This window comes from Camelus bactrianus, chromosome 35 (assembly GCF_048773025.1).
Source record: "Camelus bactrianus isolate YW-2024 breed Bactrian camel chromosome 35, ASM4877302v1, whole genome shotgun sequence".
Lineage (NCBI taxonomy): Eukaryota > Metazoa > Chordata > Mammalia > Artiodactyla > Camelidae > Camelus > Camelus bactrianus.
In genome coordinates, this window is record NC_133573.1 from 1,071,298 (window position 1) to 1,086,095 (window position 14,798).

The following is a 14,798-nucleotide window of genomic DNA, read 5'->3' on the forward strand; positions in this document are numbered from 1 at the left end:
TTATTCACTCGTGCAGTTAAATACCTTCAGGCACATATGAGACACGGAGTAAAAATTTGAAGCTTATCTTTCTGCAGTCAGGGGTGGGGGACGAGGGAGGGAAGCAGGCTCCAGCTCCGGGGGAGGGGGCTGTTTGCGAGTGTATGCGGTGCGCGGTCCAGATCCGGGGATGCCCGCGGGCAGCGGGGTTCCCGAGGGGCGATCACGTCTCCCAGGTGCCCCCCTGGGGCTCTAGATCCCGCGCGCTTGGCACGACCAGCAGCGCGCCAGCCCCTCCCGCTCCAATTCGGACTCGCGGGTGGGCGGCAGAGGACGCACATCTGTCCCGCTGGAGACCTTTTCTCTCTCTGACTTGGACACCAAGCTGGGCCCAGTCAGCCCAAAGCCCCAGCTCCGGGAGCCCGGCTCTGACCGCGGATACTCGCTGGCCCTGCACTGAGGCCCGCGTGCCAGGACCTGAGCCCCTAACCTGCCTGGAGAGGTTCTACCCGGGGCCAGGGCCGGCCACGTGGGCAGTCCCCTCTTCCACACCAGACCTTGACGCTGGATGTCCCCGCTCCGCGTGTCCCGCCGCCCCTGCCCAGGTCCGAATCCCGGCTGGGCGACTTTCTGGGCGTCGCAGCCACGTTAGGGACAGGGGTGCGCATCGATGAACGGTGGCGCCCGCGCCGGGCTTACGTTGGAGCGGGAGCGGCGGAGCGGTCTCGGGCGCAGCCACGCCGCCTGTGCCCGCGGCGCGGGGCGCTCCGGTCTCGTCCTGGAGTTACTTTCTCTCTCGGTCCCAACCCTCCCCGCACCCCTCCCGGCCTGGCCCCAGCTTCGCGCGGCCCCTCCCCTCCCCTTACCGCCTCCTCGCCCTGCTCTCCGGCTGCCCTCCCGCCGCTCCCACCCCCTGTCTTCCCTCCCCTCTCTCCAGCGGCCTTCCCCGATGGCCTGCGAGAAAACCAGCCCCCACCCCAGCCGGTAGCTGGCGCCCCACGGCGGCCAGCCCAGGCGCGAAGGGCAGCGGTCCGGCTCCCAGTCACCCAGCGCGGCGCGCGCGAGCGGGAGCGCGCGGCCACTCCTGGCTGGGGGCTCAGCTGCGCCGCCTGGTGATAGCTTTTCTACCAGATAACGCATTTGCTTCACTTTTTGTTTGCTACCAATTTGAAATAAGAATTTTAATTCCTGTACATTTCGTTTTCTGCTGTGTTTCTTTGAATTGATACATGAAATTTTTTTACTTTAGGAAAGAAAGTTGTTAAGAGTAATGTATCTATCAAATTCAATTTATATATTTAATTTATATTTCACTGTGCTATTTATTGATGAAAGATTAAATATCTAAGTAAATAGGCCAGTAAGAAATTGCCATAATTTTTAGAAAATCACATAAATTTTTAGATAGTAGTATTTCTGTGACCTTCAATAATTAGAAGCTTGCCTAAATTACTTTTATTGCTATCTTATAAACATATATTGTGTGCACATAAAAAGCTAGGAAAATAGTTTTCATAATATTACAAAGTAAAAAGCATACTGACATAATCAAACTTAGAAAGGAAATGACTTTAATGTCACTGTATATCAAAGCAATGTATGTTACATAGAAAACCGCATTTAAAGTGCACTAATATGTGGAGACCATGTAATTTAGAACCGTGAGTACAAACCTAATATGAAATGGGAAAATAAACTTAAATTTACAATTGACCACATTGTAACAGACAGAATTTATCTTTTAGATCGTGACAAACGCCTATGGTTAAATACAGGTCTGAAATTCAGCTGCTGGAGTCCGGTGTAATCACACCTGATGTTCACTGCCTTGTACATTCTGACTGAAAAGTGCTCATCACCTACAGGTTGTCAAACCTTGTGATTATTATTCTCACACAATATATTACAGTCAATTAGCACTAGCCATACAATTTTCAAAATTTTAGAAATGTACTACAAATTTTCTTTCCCCCCCACCAGTTCCCTTCTGTGCTGTCTTGAAAATAAAGTTAGCAATCAACTCAGTATAATACATTATTTTAGGTATTTCCTATTGACTTTCCAGATATTAGCATCCTGAGGCAACTGTTTAATAGTGTTGAGGCCTATAAAGATTTAATTACTAAGAAAATATTTATGGAGTGTCTATTAGCAGCAAGACTATAGAGACGTAACAAGGGTTCTGAATAAGTCAAGATTTTGTCCCTGAATATGTGTCCATTCTAAGGCTGTAGCTCTCCTTGGTGACTGAGAATCACAATCACACATTTGATTTCATCTGTTTAAGATTGGGAGAATGCTGAGAAAATCAAAGAGTAAAAGATCAGAAATGCTGAATCAGGATGGAGGTAAAGAGTAGAACTGATGTATCTGTGTTAAAGAAAAACTCAACAGGTGATTTTGATGTTTGGCTAAAGTAGTGGAGAATTGGGAAAGAGGAAGATGGGTTAGTAATTGTAAAATCACAAGAGCAGGTCAGTTCTGGAGTCTGACTGGTTGGATGCCAATCTTAGACAATTGCTTTGACGGATGTCTTATTCTGCTGGGCTGCTGTGACAAAATCCTACAACATTAGTGACATAAACAACAAAAATGTCTTTCTTACAGTTCTGAGGCTAAGTCCAAGATCAAGGTATGAGCACATTAATGTCGCGGGTGAGGGCCTCACCTTATGGCTCATAGCCAGTCTTCTCCTGTGTTCTCAAATGATGGAATGGGTGAGAGATCTCTGTGGGGTCTCTTTTCTAAGGGCACAGACCCATTCTTGGGGGCTTCACCCACACAACCTAATCACCTCCCACAGGCACCAGGATTTCAACAGATGAACTGTGGGGTGGGGCACCCAAATATTCAGCCCATAGCGGTCGATGACCCCCAAACTTAATTTAACATCAGTATATAACATTTTTCTTGTATATAACATGGGGCTAATAGTAGTACATTTTAAAAAGATAGTTTAAAGGATGAAATTTAATTATTTATTTAAATTCTTAATCACAGTGCCTGACATATTGAAGTGATCAATAAATATTTATCGAGTTTTACTTTAAGTGTAGTGAAAAGATCCATGCTTTATTCAAAGTGGGGAGGCAATATTAAAATATGACTTATTCAGAAATGCTGTCTGGAATGGTGATTGTAAAGTTGAGTCTGGAAGATTCTGCTTCCACTTAGAAGAAAGAGGAAAAACATGGAAAGATATGTAAGTTAGAAGTGATCACACAATATTCTGATTGAGACAATATCTAAATTAAAGGGATTTCCTGTTGCAGAATGACACAGATAGCAAATTAAGATACTTTAAAAAACATTCTCAAGGTTATATTCTTGGATAATTTTCATTTCACTGGGTGAAGGGATCTTGATTATAGCAGATATTGAAGGGCTGTGCTTTCTAGGTAGCCATATAGGAAAACGGTGGAAAACTTGTTTATTTCAGGTCTTAAGGGTTATTTTTAAAAGATTATTTGAAAATAGACTTTAAAAACACATTATTCAGTTTGGCATAAAAGAATATATAAATGTAGTTACAAATATCAGGTATACTTTGTATTTGAATGATCGTTTCCAGTTATTCTCATCCAGCGAAGGGGTTCATCTTTGTTCTGATGTGGTCCCCCTGAGCTGTTCTGCTTGTGACAAAGCTTTCTCATGCTTGCATCCCTGTGTGCTTGTCTATCTTACACACACTGGATATCTTACTGTTACACTTCAGGTCATCGAGAATTCTTTTTGGCTCATGAGACTTTTCAAAATATTTTTAACTTGAATCATCCTGAATTGATATCTGCAGAAGTTTGACCTCTTCCCTATGATACCCGGCCATGTGTGCACTAGCTGCCTTGGTGTTAACTAGAGGGATGGCTCTGGCCTTTCTGTTTGGAATCTCTGTTCTACTGCCTAAGTGCTCGCCCAGGAACCCTGTTTTTCATGATAGCCTGCGGTGGTGTTGGGGGTGTTATCACACATTAGTGCTACATGGCGATGTCTTTGTTAGGGTCAAAGCCCCAGATCCTCTCCCATTGTCCAGGTCATGAGGCTTTTCCTGTAAGTCCACAAAAGCTCCCCCTGGGAGCTGCAGAAACATGATATGCATAATCTTCTATAATATGACATTGAGGAATTTTATTTTGTTTGATAGTTATTAAGAATATATTCTTCTTGATCTAAATAATACGGCAGCCAGAACACACAGGATGTTTCCCTTTCTATTCAGCCCCTCCTCCTCTTCACCCTCTCCTTGACTTTCTTGATGGAGAGAATATTTTCATCATTTCAGACCTAGATTCAACAGCCCCATAATAATTTTTTTTCTTGATTGCCATCAATCTGTGTCTATCAGTTGGAGGGAAGCCATTTTTAACAGAAATGCACATGTTGTGAATACAGGTAAATTCAGAAACACTATAGAGTAGATTTTTGGAGCCATGCTTTGTGGATATTGCTAAGTCCCTGGATGCTACCATATTTTAAAGATACAGGGATAAAAAATAACAGATGAGGGAAAGTTTTGTTAAACAAATGATGCTGACACAATTAGTTACAGTTTAGAAAAAGAAGTAAAGATGGATACTTACTTCCTTAAAACAAATTTTGAAAGGAAATTTTAAAGGGTTTGATGGAATTGTTACAACAATAAGGGAATGAGGGAAATGTATTTGGAAATGTATTAAATTAGAATTAAAAAGGGTTTTCTAATCATAAAGTTGACATAAAGAATGAAAAAAAAAATCCCAATCAAAAATGTTCTACACAAAAATTAAAAGATGAGGAATACATTAAAAGTAAAATTGAAGAACCAACATGAAAAATAGTGAACTCAAAACTTAAAAACTGGAAAAGATAATAAACAATTCTTAGAGGGTACATCCTAATCATTACCGCATATATGAACAAAAACCTTTAAATAACACCTATAGTAAGAGATACTGAAAATGTGCAAATCACAGCTTAAGAAGACAGGTGCACCATCCTCTCCTGGTCATCCTCATTCTCTGCTGCTGAGACAGTGAAGACACCACCTTTGACTCTAGTTTACAGGCTGTTGTTTCCTGACCTCAGGAGATCTGTCAACTTTTCTCCCCTTTACCCATTCATTTCCACTGTATTTCTAGCCTCTCATCTTCAGACCTATCAGGATATTTGACCTCCTTTGATTTGGGCATTTTTCTCTCTGCTTGCTTCTTTGTTCTCCTTTCCTGTCTTTATTCCTATTTCAGTTCATGATTGACAAGGTCAGCAGTGTGTGTAGGGGCTTAAAAGCCCGGCCTCTGGAGGAAACTTACTGGTGTCTGAGCCTAGCTCTGCTAACTAGGGGCCAAGTGAAACTAAGAAGATGACTTGACCTCTCAGTATCCCCCGCTCTAAAATGGGAGGATTGTAGTAGTCTCTTGTCATTGGTTTGTTATAAGATCAAATATGTCAATATGTATGGATTACTTAGATTAAGTATCTGGCATATAATAGCTGCTATGTAAGTAGGATTCAAATGCACTGATGATCTGTTTTTTCATTTTGCATACATAGTTTGGGTTATATTTCAAGCTTACAGTGTTTTGTAATTCAGTGTTTCTTCTTTAGAGAAACATATTGATCATTCTTTCTAGATTTCTAATTTTTTAAAATTCATAAAGATTCCATTAGCCAAAGTGATATATGGCTTTATTTTAATAAACTTAATTTTTCATTTTTATGTACTCCATACATAATTTATTTTTAATAACAACTTTATTGAAATATAATTCTCATATGATAAAATTAACCCCCATAAATGTGCAATTTAGTGGTTCCTAGTATATTCCCAACATTATTCAGTCATGAAAGCTATTAAACTTTAGAATAATAGGATTCCATAGCTATTAGTGGTTATTTCTAGCACCCCACCCCCTCAGCTCCTGGTAAGACTAACATATTTTCTGTCTCAATAGATTAGGCCATTCTGGACATTTTCATATAAACTGACCCCTACAATTGGAGGCTGTTTTCATTATCATAATGTTTTCAAGATTCATTTATATTGTAGTATATATCAGTACTCTATTCCTTTTAATTGGTAAAAAAAATTCTATTGTATATAGGTATTCAATTTTGCTTTTGCCCATTCATCAACTGATAGCTTTTTGAGTTGTTTTCACTTTTGGTTACTATAAACATTCGTGTATAGTGTGTGTGTAGACATATGTTTTTATTCTTTTGGATATATGCCTAGGAATGCAATTGTTACACACAGAATAACTCTTTGTTTAAATTTTGAGGAACTGTCAAACTGTTATTTAGAGTGGGTACACCATTTAATATTCACACCAGCAAAGCTGAAGGTTCCAACTTTTCCACATCCTTCCAAAAGTTGTTATTGTCCTTTTTTTTTTCATTTTAGCCATCCTAGCAGGTGTGAAGTTGTATCTCATAGTGATTTTTATTTTCATTTCCCTAATGACTAATGAGGCTGGACATTTTTTACTGTACTTATTTTTTATGTGCTCTCTGTAAATTTTTTTTGAACAATATCTATTAAAATCATCCAAGATGTACTGCAGATAATGGTTATCGTGTCTCTTTTCATGCCAATACTTTTTTTTTTTTTTTTTTTTTTGCCTGGCGGCACTTGCTAGAACTTGGGAGTAGCAGGCCCTTTTGTATTTCTGACTTAAAAAATAATGATTTTAGTGTTTCACTGGTGATTACTATAGGTTTTTGTAGAAATGCTTTTTCAGGTTAATACAGTGCCTTTGCATTCCTAGTTTACCAAGAGGTTTTTTTCAAAAAAAATTTATTATGAATAGATGTTGACAATTAAGGCTTTTTGTATATCGGCAAAGATGATTATATGGCTTTTATAATTAAGCTCCTAACATGGTGAATTACATTGACACATTTTCAAACATTGAACAGTCTTTTATTTCATTCTTGAGGTAAACCCTAATTGGTTATGAAATATCAAGTACATGCTAAATTGTATTTGCATATATTTGGGATTTTAATATCAATATTCAGAAGTGAGATAATTTTCCTTTCTTGTACTAGTTTAATCCAGTTTGTATATCAGAATTTTACTGGCCTTGTAAAATGAATTTGTTAGCTTTCTTTTTCTATTCTTTGAAACAGTTTATATAAGTTAGGAATTATTTATTCTGTAAAAGTTTAGTAAAATATATGACATTCTTTTGGGAAACATATTGGATATTTTTATTTTAAAAATTACTATTGTCAACTGCTGTAGCAGGTGTTCTTAAGATCCAGAATTTATATCTAAATCTTTAGATGAAACCTTCCTTAGATATATGGTCCCTAATAATCTTCCTTAGATTGCCCTCAGATGACTTTTTAGCACTTGGAGAATAGAATGTCTTTTCTGGTTACACACATTCTATTTTTTATAAAAAAATCTTCAAAAATTTTACATTGTTCTTTATTGAGTTTAATCTCATTAGTTTTGATTCATCATTACAGCTAACTGAGGTGTTTTAATTTTTAATTTGTTTAAATCATTTAAAAACTATTTTTTTGTCTTTAAAATATTTTATTTTGAAACAACTTTAGAGCCACAGGGAGTTGTAAAGAGAGCTTAGAAAGTTCTATTTACCCTTCTTTCTGTTTCCTCCAAAGGTTACATCTTACACAATTATAGTACAACATCATAACCAGAGGTTTGACATTGGTACAATGTAAGTGCAGTTCTGCGTTATTTCATCCCGTGTGTGGATTCCTGTAATCACCACTACAGTCAAGATACAGAACTGTCTCATAATCGCAAAGATCTTTCCTATGCTATTTCTTTATAATTACACACTCCCCCTCCCCTCCACTATTCCTGACCTCTGACAACCACTCATCTGTTTCCATCTCTATAATTTTGTTATTTTGAGGATTCTTGGTATATACTAGATATGAGTCCTTTGTCAGATGTGTGTAATTTCTCCCATCACATAGCTTGCCTTTTCGTCTTCTTCCCAGGGTCATTTGCTGAGCAACAGTTTTAACTTTTGATGAATTTTCTTCTTGATTCATTGATTTTTATCTATTTTTTGTTTTACATTTCATTAATTTCCTCTCTTTATGTCTTTTCATTTGCTTGCTTTGGGTTTATTTTTATCTTCTTCTAGGTTATTAAGGTGAGAACTTTGATTATTGATTTGAGATTTTTTCTCTTTTCTAAAATTTTTCCTTTTGGCACTGCTTTAGTTATGTTCCACACATTTTAATATTTTGTATTTTCCACTTTCATCCTGTTCATATAGTTTTTAGTTTCCCTGAGCCTTCCTCTTTGATCCATAGATTATATAGAACCATGTTGTTTAGTTTCCAAGTGTTTGGGGGAATTTTCTCGTTACCCATCTGTTGCTGATTTCTGGGTTAATTGCATTGTAGTCAGAAAGCATTGTCTGTATGGTTTCAGTTCTTTTAAAGTTATTGACGTTTGTATTACGATCAGTATTAAGTTTACTTTGGTCCCCTGTGCACTTGAAAACAATGTGCGTTCTGCTCCTGCTGGGCGGAGTACTCTCTTTGTGTTGGTTAGACCCTGCAGGTTGATAGTATTGTTGAGTCCTGTATCCTTACTGAGTTCCCCTCTACTTGTACCATCAGTTGCTGAGAGAGGGATTGAAGTCTGCAGCTGTAACTGTGCACTCTTCTACTTCTCCTTTTGGTTTTTGCTTCATGTATTGTGCAGCACTCTTCTTTGGTACATACACATTTAGAATTGCTATGTCTTCTTGATGGATTGACTTTTGATCATTATTTAATATCCCTCTCTGTTAGTGGTAATTTTCTTTGCCATAAATTTTACTTTTTCTGATAGCAATGTGTCCACTCATACTTTCTTTGATTAATGTTTATGTGGAATATCTTTTTTCATCTTCCTAATTTTAACCTACATATAGGCATACCTTGGAGATGTGGTGGTTTTGGTTCCAGACCACTGTAATAAAGCAAATATCACAAGAAAGCCAGTCACATGAAATTTTGGTTTCCCAGCCCATTTAAAAGTTATGTTTATACTGTGCTGTAGTCTGTTAAGTGCAATAGCATTATGTCTAAAACAGCAATATATGTACCTTAATTTAAAAATATTTTATTGCTAAAAAATGCTAACCATCACCTGAGCCTTCAGTGAGTCGTGGTAGTTACATCAAAGACCTCTGATCACAGATCTCCATAAAAAAAAATAATAATAATGAAACAGTTTGAAGTGGTGTGAGAATTACCAAAGGGTGACACAGAGACACGAAGTGAGCAAATGCTGTTGGAAAAGTGGTGCTGATAGACTTGCTTGATTCTGAATTGCCACAAACCTTCAATTTGTAAAACTCAATAAACTGAAGTGTAGTAAAACAAGTATGTTTGTATACTGTTAAACTGAAGAGTTTCTTATAGACAACATAGAGCTCAGTCATTTTTTTTAATTGAGTACTCTTTAACTGGTGTGTTTAGACCACTTAGATTTATTGTGGTTATTGATTAGTCCTTTTTCTGTTTGTTCTGCTTTTCACTTCTCTGTTTTGCTTTACCTGACTTCTTGTGGATTACCTGAAAATGTTTTAGAACTTAATTTTGACTTATCTGTAGTGTTTTTGAGTGCTTCTCTTTGTGTATCTTTTTTTTATATTGAAGTTGAGTCAGTTTACAATGTTGTGTCAGTTTCTGGTGTACAGCATAGTAGTTCAGTCATACAGATATATTCATTTTCATATTCTTTTTCATTATAGGTTACTACAAGATATTGAATATAGTTCCCTGTGCTACAGCTCTTTGTGTATCTTTTTAAGTGGTTACTGTAACTATTACATTATATACACATAACTTTTCTTAGTCTGTTGGTGTCAACACTTACCAGTTTGTTATGATAGTCTTGTATGTTTCCTCTTCACACACTGAGAAGCGCATCAGCATTTTAATTTTTGCTTCAACTACCAAACAAAATTTAGCAAGCACAGGAGGAGAAATAAACTGTAATTGTCCATATTTGTACTCTTTTTATTGTTCTTCCTTCCTTCCTGATGTTCCAGAATTCCTTCTTCAATCATTTTCTCTTTGTTTTATCCATTCTTTTAGAGTATATATGTTGGTTGACAAATTGTATTAGTTTTGTTCATCTGAGAATGTCTTATTTTGCTATTTAAAAACATTTTATTATTGACACAACATTGTAAGCTGACTATACTTCAGTTAAAAATACATACTTAATGTAAAAACATTTCCTTTTATTGAAGTACAGTCCATATATAATGTTGTTACTTTCTGGTGTACCACAGAGTGTTTCAACTTTATATATATAGGTCATTATGAGATACTGAATTCCCATTCTGTACTGGAGGACCTTGTTCTTTATCTATTTTATAGATAATAGTTAGTTGATTTGCTCTTCATTTTTGAAGGATATTTTTGCTGAATACAGAATTCTGAGTGGGCAGTTCTCTCAACACTTGAAAAATATGTAACTTCCTTTTGGGCTCCCTGATTTCTGATGAGAAATTTGCTGGAGGCATTCAGAATTTTTTCTTTGGTCTTTAGTTTTTAGGTGTTTAACTATAATATGTCAGAGTGGATTTCCTTGGGTTAAGAACTGTTTGGAGTTTGTTCAGTCTTAAATATTTAGGTTTGTTTATATTTATTTATTTATTTATTTATTTATGACAAATTTGGCAAAATTTTAGCCATTGTTTCTTTGAATACTTTTCTAGCCCTACTGCTTTATCCTCTCTGGGACTCAGAATGCATAAATGTCATATTCATTGATATTGCGCCCATCTGTCCCTGACACCCTGTTCATTTTTCAGTCTATTTTCTCTTTGTTTTTCAGATTGGGTAAATTCTATTGTCCTGTCTTCAAGTTCAGTGATTCCTCTGTTCTTTTCTGATGTTGAGTCCATGTATTGAGATTTTTATTTCAGGTATTATGTTATTTGGCTCTAAAATTTCCATGTAGCCTTTTACCTTTGCTGTGATTTTGTGTTTCTTTGCTGACTTTTTTGTTTGTTTTTCATTTGTTTCAGGTGTGTTTGTAGTTGCTCACTGAAGCATTCTGTGATGGCTTTTAAAGTCTTGTTTGGTAATTGTTACCTGTGTCATGCCAGTGTTCTTATCTGTCTATCATCTTTTCTCATTTCAGTTGAGATGTTCCTGGTTCTTGCTATGTTGAGAGAATTTTTGTTATTCAATGCTGGACATTTTGGGTATTATATTATGATGTTCCAGATCTTATTTAAATATTATGTTTTAGTAAGTCATTTCTGTTATTGCTCCAGCAGGGAGAAGGGGATAATGCCAGTTAGGAATTGAAGCTCAGATTTTAATCTTGGCCTTTGCTGACACTCATTTGGGGAGGGGCTCCATTTTACTGCTAATTGTGGACCAGAGTTCGGGCTTCTCCCCAAGGCCTCTGCACATACCATCTGGCTGGGATGGCAAGGGGTGCCCTGGTGTCATTGGTGGAATTCCTGATGTTCCACTGGGCCTCCTGTCATAACCCCAACATGGAGGCAGTGGAGGGGGATGGAGGTGCTGGTTCCGCATGTGGTGTCTACACTGCAGGTGGGGGCTTGTTTTCCTGTAATGTTTGGCTGGAGTCAGGCAGTTACTGTGTAAGTTTTCTGTGTTTCCACTGTCCCTTCTTCTCCTTTGGCTGGAGAGAGCAGGCTTTCTGGGGACCTTTTTCACTTGCTCCCATTGGTGTTTCTGGGTTGTTGGCTTCCCTGGCACCTAGTATGGGATGCATGAGACAAAAAGAAAACTCAGGAAGTCACCACTGTGTAGTTCCTCAGGTCCAGATCCCTGGCCAGTCTGCCACATTCTCTTCACCTCTCAGCATGTTTTTGTTTCTTTCAAATATAAAGCCTAGGGAGTCTAGCCATGCTTAGTGGGAAGAGCAGGGAAAAGTATGTTTATCCATCTTTCCAGAAGCAGAAGTCCAAATTTAATTAACTTTGAATGGGTAATACATTCATGTGACATACAAGTTGAGTGATATAAAAAGAAGTTACAGTGAAATTAACTTTCCCCCATCCAATTCCCCTGATGGCAACAGTGCTTATGGTTACTTGTGCTTCCGGTTACTTGTGCTTCCTTCTGAGGTAACTTTACAGATACCAGCAGACGTACACAGATGCATTGTTACCCAGGTGGTGGCATACTGCATACACCGTATCACATCCTGTTTTTTTCTTATAACACTCCATTTTAGTGAACCTTCTGGATTCATACAAGAAGAACTTCTTTACCATTTTTCATGGCCTCATGCTGTTCCAGTGCATGGAGATGCCATGTGTATGTAACCACTTGCACTGTTTAGGTGTTGGTCCTGTTACCTGATATATTTATTTTCCCTTCCATCTTAGTGTCTTCTGCACATTTCTTGTGTTTTCTGTGTACGCCTGAGTCAGGGTCCTGTGTAAGCTGAAGTGTGTTGGAGACAGCTGCTGGTGACTGAAGTCTTCATTCTATGATAAGTCATATGTATCCTCCATAAGTATTTGGAGATACTCATTACAGCTGCTTTCCTAGACTTGGTTCCCCATCATGTTCACAAGGGCTCTTTGGTCCACAGCTTGCTTTTCATAGGTGTCAACAAAAGATTTTGAGTATAAGCTCTATACACCCTTATTCACTTTCATGGGTTTAGGTGCTGCCACATAATAGTTAACAGAATGTATGTGCTTTGTTGTTGTTATTTCTAAGGGGCACGAAAACACAGGCCTACTATGATTTGGGGTCAGAGTACTTGTATCTACCTTTTGGGAAAGATAAGATTTACTTTGTTATCATTTAAATTTTTGAGCGTGGTAGTTTCATTCTCACTAAATTAGCACTTTTTCTTTAGGGTGGTGATTTTTTCTTTTGAGTAGAAATATTGCCCTCAAATTCTTGGTGAACTTGAGTAAAGTCATGAACTGAAGAACCTTTTTGCCTTTGTCTCTTGATAGTCTTTCATGTTCTCTTGGCAGTTTAATTCTAAATCCATGCATAATTAAGTTTGATCTTGCACAGAGGATGGAGTCTGGAACTTGCACTGATAGACTGGAACTTGCACTGATAGACTGTGTGAGGATTTTTTTTTAATTTCAAATTTTTAATTTGATATTTCCAAATATATAAAACATCAAGATTCTTACACCAGTTATCTCAAATGAAACCATGCAAAGCAATTTTAAAGTGTATACAACAATCATTCCCCTCTTCAGTTTTGCTACTTTATACAATTATGTGATAGACAGAAAATTGAATGGTATGTGCCTAGTTAGAAAATTTCACCTGTTTACAAAAAAAAAAAAGGAAGAAATTAAGAAAGCTCAAAATTGAACATGTAGGATACTTGCTACTTTGTGTCTGCAAGTCAATTTACAAACTTTTTTTTTTAATTTAATAGGCACATGGGACTGAAAATTTTAGCTGCCCAGTTTTATCCAACTACCTGACAGAAAGCAGCACAAATGAAAGTTCCAACACTGTAAACTTTGAAGGACTGAGAGAGTAGACACTATTTATTATCTGAAGTAGATTCAATTGTTAAGCCTGCAAATGTAAGCTTTTTTCTCTTAACAGAAATAAATATCCTCAGGGCCTTTCCTCTAGCTTCGGTGGGCTGAATTCAAGAATAGTGAAGAACCCCTCATGTGAAATTTAAAGTTTGACAACTCTGAAGTATTCTGATGCAAATTATACAAAATTTTGCTAGTTGCATAGACCAAAGACAGGTGGTTTGCTAAATGGCACTGAAGAAAATCCTGACCCAAGTGGCACTACTTGGTCCAAATGTTACTGACCAAAGAAAATGATACAACAATATTTATAGGCTCACCTTTAAGAAATGGTTGACATTAATACTATACATATTTTACACATCAAATACATAGTCCAAGAGTTTATAAAAGAAATTGATGCATTATTACCTTTAAGAATATCAATGTACAACATGCCCAGGCCCCCCAGTACTTGTGGCATTTCAGGTGGACAGTGTTATGTACAAAAACAATTCAATTTCTCTGCTGTGTTAAGTATATAATTTAAAGAAACTTCAGAGATTACTGAGGAAAAAACAGTCCACTGAAGATTGATAACAAGTGTCAATCTGTGGGATTTTTAAGTATTTCCTTTAAAAAAAAAAAAAAAACCCAGAAAACATAACCTCTGTACAAAGAAAAATATAAAAATTCTGGAAGATCATGTCTGATCACACTACATAATTTAGAATGAAATGTCAGTGGTTTAAAGTTTTTCTGTCTTATTCCTTTGGCAGCCTTAATTTGTGAACTAATACTCGTATTTAGCTCAGCTGCTTTTATGGCACAAGAGCCCAGTTTCAAAATGGTGGCACTGATTTTCCTTATAACAGCACTATTTTCAGCAGCAATTATATTTTTAAAGGTTAACAATTTGTACAACAAATGTCTAACTATGCTTCTTCCTACTTTATACTCAACAGTTATGATCTTTACAAAAAGCTAATATCTACATAGAGAACCACCTTTTACTTGCCCCATCTCATCTCTGACTTGGTTGAGGAAGTACAGGCATTTCAGATTAGGTATTTATGTGTTTTGGATGGGACTCTTGGATTTATGTGAATATAAAAATAAGACAAAATAATTCTTAGTCAGGTACATTCCAGTGTCCCAGTAATTAGTTACATGATAAATAGTACCTACCTGCTGACCACCTATAAAAGATGAGACATTCCGAGGCACCCTAAAAACCTAGGTCTGTAACAGGTGAACAAGAAGGCCATTTTACTCAATTCTGATGCAGTCACCACTGACTGCTATTTAAGGTGTTTACTGGTAACCAGCAAGTTTAACTGAAGAGATGTCACTAAATTCAAACTG